Genomic DNA, 6,000 nt, shown 5'->3' with positions numbered 1-6,000 from the left:
GCGGTGCCCAGCGAGCGCACGGCACGCACGCACGCACGCACGCACGCAGCGACGCACGCACGCACGCAGCAGGCCGGCCGCCACGGCCCGGCGCGCGCTCAGGCAGTGGAGAGCTGAGCGCGCCGAGCCCCTATCGGGCAGTGCGCAGGCGCGGCGCTTGCCGCGGGGGCGGAGCTGCCGGACGGCAGGGGGTGGGGCGTTGCGCAGGTCCGGGGGAGGGGCGGGTGGGGGACGCCCAGAATTGAGTACCGTCCCCCTGAAGATTATTTTTTCAGGGCCCTTGGTGGCTAGGCTTTGTGTTAAGTGCTTTACTCAATAATAATAATTAATAAGAATGAACTTCCACTTTCCCCTGCTAATGTGGTGCCAGGCATTTAGAGATTTTGAATAATAATGAAAGTACTATTTATTCTTATTATAAACATGATGCTTATTGGTGAATGATGTGTGCTAGGCAGGATGACGTATGGTAAACAATAAATATAAATTTAGTAAGCTACCAATTATTGCTTGCTTATTTTGTGCCACTCTGCTGAACGCTTTGGATAACAACAGCATCAATTATAATAAATAAAAGCTACTCTACATTAAATGTTTACTATGTAACAAGCACTCTGCTGAATCCTGTGCTACTAAATGCAACAAATATTTAGAAATACAATGATCAGAAATATTGACCTGGTTCCTACCCTCTCACTAGAGCCCATACGAGAGGCAGCCTTTGAATAAATAACTGCACAAAAAAAGTACATGATTAAAAATTACTGAGACCCCTGGACTTCCCTGGTGGTACAGTGGTTAAGAATTCGCCTACCGGGGCTTCCCTGGTGTCGCAGTGGTTGAGAGTCCGCCTGCCGATGCAGGGGACGCGGGTTCGTGCCCCGGTCCGGGAAGATTCCACATGCCGCAGAGCGGCTGGGCCCGTGAGCCATGGCCGCTGAGCCTGTGCGTCCGGAGCCTGTGCTCCGCAATGGGAGAGGCCACAACAGTGAAAGGCCCGCGTACCGCAAAAAAAAAAAAAAAAAAAGAATTCGCCTACCAATGCAGGGGACACAGGTTGGAGCCCTGGGCCGGGAAGATCCCACGTGCCACCGAGCAACTAAGCCCAGTGAGCCACAGCTACTGAGCCAGTGCTCTAGAGCCCACGAGCCACAACCACTGAAGCCCACGAGCCACAACTACTGACCTTGTGTGCCTAGAGCCCGTGCTCTGCAACAAGAGAAGCCACTGCAATGAGAAGGCCACGCACTGCAATGAAGAGTAGCCTCTGCTCGCCGCAAGCAACAAAGACCTGACAGAGCCAAAAATAAATAAATAAATTATTTTTTAAAAAAAAATTACTGAGACCCCATATCTGCTTGGCCTCAAAAGTGAACACTCTACCTCATTATTGACATTTAAATTTTACTTCATTATGTAATGTTTACTACATAAAATATGTATTAATATTCTCCTTTTCATATATAGATGAAACACAGCAAATAGCTAACACTGACCCTACATGGTAGGCATATGGGGATTCTTTGTACTATTTTTCCCACTTTTCAGTATGCTTGGAATTCTTCATAATAAAAATGTTTTTTTAAAGATAATCTTTGTCTTTTAACTACAGCATTTGGTCCATTTATACTTATATTTATGATATATATGGATTTATTTCTACAGTTGTATTTTGTGCCTTCTATTTGTCATGACTGTTTTTTCTTTTTCCTTTCCTTTTTGCTTCGTTAGGGCTGATTTTTTTTTTCTCATTCCACTTTTCTTCCTCTTATATACTCTATTTATGTTGTTTTAGTGATTACTCTTTACTTTGCTCCCTGAAAATAAAAGCACTTAGGCATACTTTAACTCTAATCACCCAACCCCTAAATTATATGCCTTAATTATAGTATATTTTAAGTTTAATCTTTTCCTTTTTCACCAGTGAGTCATTACTAAATTGTTTATATAGTCAATGTTAGTTTAGACTCAACCACACAGTTACCAGTTTCTTTGCTCATCTTTTCTTCTTGCATCTACAACCAGGATCACTTTCCTCGTGCCTGAAGTAGAGCCTTTAAACTCTATTTCAGTGAGTTTGTTGGAGCAAATGCTATCGGGTTTTTGTTCACCTGAAAATTACTTTATTTTTCCCTTGTTCTTGCAAGATATTTTGGCTGGGCCAAAAGACAAAACTAGGTGGTACATCAAAGGGACACAGGAAACAATGAAAGAGTTCCCAATGGAACAATTTAAGCAACAGCAATCAATAGCATAGTATTGGATTATAACCTGAAGAATAAAATAAATATCCATGAGTCCATACTGATATGAATCATTTATTGAGTAAATGGAGTAGAAAAGACAGAAGAATTCCAAATAATTTATGTTAGCTATTCCTCCCTCAAGGAGGTGGGACGTAACCCCCCACCCCCTGAGTGACGGCTATGTTTAGTGACTTCTTTCCAAAGAGTACAAGATGGAAAGTAGGGAAATAGTAACTCTATGAAGAGAGACCTGGCAAATGGTACCCCAGCCAGGTGATCAATGATGAGTCATGGTGGGAGCATGGACCTTGATACAATGTGATGAGAAGGGCAATTCACCTCCGTGGTACTCCCCCCAAGAAGCCCACAGTCCCAGTCTAATCACAAGAAAAAACATCGGAAAAAACCAAACTGAGGGACGTCCTACAAAACACCTGAGCAGCACTCCTCAAACTGTCAAGGTCATCAAAAACAAGGAAAGTCTTAGAAACTGTCACAGCCCAGAGAAGCCTCAGGAGATGTGATGACTAAATGTCATGTGGTGTCCTGGGTGGGGTCTTGGAACAGAAAAGGGGCATCAGGGAAAACCAAGGAAACCTGTATAAAATATGGACTTCAGTTAACAGTAGCATGGTAATCACATGAATAGTGGTTCATTAGGTGTGACCAATGTATCACATGGAAGACGTTAGAGATAGAGGAGACTGAGTGCTGGGCACATAGACACTCTCTTTACTATCTTTGCAACTTTTCTTTTTAAAAGAATTTTTATTGAAATATAGTTGATTTACAATGTTGTGTTAGTTTCAGGTGTATGGCAAAGTGATTCAGTTATACGTATACATATTTTTTTTTGATTCTTTTCCCTTATAGGCTATTTTAAGATATTGAGTATAGTTCCCTGTGCTCTACAGTAGGTCCTTGTTGGTTATCTATTTTATATACAGTGGTGTGTATATGTTAATCCCTAATCCCTATTTTATCCCTCCCCCTGGACTTCGCAACTTTTTTGTAACTCCAAATCTATTCTAAATTTAAAAGTTTATTTAAAATATTATTATTGGATTTTCAAACACCTAAATTGGCATTCTCTATAGTGCAATCAGTTACTGTTGCTCTCTGACCCTCAAATCCTTTGATAACCAGGATGCATAAGGTTGAAGCACATTGAAGAAATGGGTGGCTTTGTCGAACTGGTGTCTCACCCCCTTTCCTGCTTCGGAAATGCCGCCACCCCTGGCTGTCCAAATCCCACCCATCCTTCCTGGCCTCAGTCAGTCACTCACTCATTCTCTCTTTCATTCATTCACTCATCCAAGCAGCATTTCCCAGGATCCACTGCATCAGCATCCTGCAGTGCATAGATTTAACCTTGGCTACAAAGGACCTTACTGTCTAGAGAGGGGAGTCAAGAAGAAAGATACCAAGAGACAATGAACTTTACTCTGGGGACTGGGAGAAAACTTAAAAGCTCATAGGGTATTAGAGAATAATCTTGGGAAAACAGTAGGAAAGATCTTGCCAGACAGAAAAGAGAAGGAAGAGTTCTCCAAGTAGAGGAATAGCAAATGCAAAGGCCCTGGGGTACACGGCCTGCCAGGGCCTATCTGGGGAAAGGCAAGGAGTAATAAAACTTTCTCAAATTTATTTAGCTCCTGCTCTGTGTCAGGGAGTAGGTTAGCATATGTATTTGTTTCCTATAGTGCTGTAACAAATGATCACAAAAGTGTGGCTTAAAACAGCACATGGGACTTCCCTCGTTGTCCAGTGGGTAAGACTCTACGCTTCCAATGCAGGGGGCCTGGGTTCGATCCTTGGTTGGGGAACTAGATCCCACATGCGTGCCGCAACTAAGAGTCTGCATGCCGCAACTAAGAAGTCCGCGTGCCACTAAAGATCCCACATGCCGCAACTAAACATGCCACAGCGATGACCCGGCGCAGCCAAAGTAAATAGATAGATAGATAAAAAATAATAATAATATTTTAAAAAGCACACATATTATCTTACAGTTCTGGAGGTCAGCAGTTCGAAATGGGTCTTACGAGGCTAAAATCCATCTGCGCTCCATCTGCAGGCTCCTTGCCTTTTCCAGCTCCTGGAGGTTGGCCACAGACCTTGGCTTCTTGCCCCTTCCTCCATCTTCAAAGCCAGCAACATAGCATCTTCGACCTTCATCTCCTGTGGACCTCTACTTCCCGTGTATTGAGTGTGTACGTGTGGGCCAGATACTGCACCAAGTGCTTTGTTTATATTAACTTGTTTAATCATCACCATGTCAAGAGGGTGATTTAGCCCCACTTTACAGACGAGGAGACCAAAGCACTGAGAAGCGTACCAGCAAGGGCCGGGGTGATGGGTCTTCTGTTGTGCTATAGAGTCTAGGCGTCACCCTTGGCTATCCTAGAGGATGTCCTATCCAGATGAGTGACATGACCAAACGCATTGGTTCTTTGTTTGTTTTGTTGGTTTGTTTCATTTTGTTAAATTTTTTTTCATTTTTGTTTTTTAAACGTACTGTTTTACTTATTTATTTTTAATTGAAGTATAGTTGATTTACAATGTTTCAGGTGTACAGCAAAGTGATTCAGTTATACGTATAAAACGCATTGTTTTCCAGAAAGAGACCCACAGACATAGAAAACAAACTTATGGTTACCAAAGGAGAAGGCGGGGAGGGATAAATTGGGAGTTTGGGATTAACATATACACACTACTATACCTAAAATAGATAAACAACAAGGACCTGCTGTAGAGCACAGCTATACTTTAATAAAATAAATACATAAATAAAACCATTCCAATAGTTAGAAAGCCTTGAAAATAAATAAAATGCTCAAAACAAACAAAAACAAAGAGTAAAATGTATTGTTTTTAAGTACACTTTTAATTTTGCAACAATTTTAGACTTACTGAGAAGTTGCAAAAGTGGTACAAAGAGTTTTGTCTACTCCTTACCCGGTTTTCCCAATGTTTACATCATTTTACACAACTGTGGTGGCAACATTGGAACATATATCATTGTAAACTCCAGACTGTTTTTGGACGTCACCAGAGTCTCTACAAATGTCCTTTTACTTTTACCGATCCAGTCCAGGATACCACACTGCATTTAGCCAGTTTATTTTTCACAGAGATGCTCTGGAAGCTGACTGGGGGATGGACTGATGTCACCATCAACTGTAGCCTCCGAGGACCAAGTGCCACATGACTGGCACCATCCGGAGAGGCATGGGTTTCTCCTACGTTCTCACAACGATGAGTGATAACATCACTTTCTCTGGTTGGAAGCTGAGGGAACCAAGGCACAGGGAGGTTTAAACACTCTCCCAAGAGGAGGGAGAAACTGGAGCTGGAGGACAGGGACGTGGATGAAAGGGACCACAGGGGTGAGGGTGGGGTGCGTTTCTCAGAAGTGGAGGCCATGGTGAGGGACTGGGGGACGACCACAGAATCCCGTGGCCCTGCCCGAGGCCCTTCGCACTGGCTGTTCCCTCTCCTGCGGTGGCCTTCCCAGGGCCACCTGACACTGTCACCGTCCTTCGACCACTTCCTGACTGCCTACTGCGCACGGAGCACCGGGCTAGGTCCCGGTCACATGTGGAGACACGTGCGCACAGGCGAAAACGAACCTCGGGAGGGGAGTTGTGGGCGCAAAGGTGGAGGTCTAAAGGCAGGTGGGTGTGAGCTGGACGGGACACCCGCCTGAGAAGCCTGCTCTGTGAGGCTTCCCTGACGCCAGCTTCTAAGTCAG

Source organism: Physeter macrocephalus, chromosome 14 (genome assembly GCF_002837175.3).
Source record: "Physeter macrocephalus isolate SW-GA chromosome 14, ASM283717v5, whole genome shotgun sequence".
Lineage (NCBI taxonomy): Eukaryota > Metazoa > Chordata > Mammalia > Artiodactyla > Physeteridae > Physeter > Physeter macrocephalus.
The sequence above is the reverse complement of the archived record's forward strand: the minus strand, read 5'-3'. Positions refer to the sequence as shown.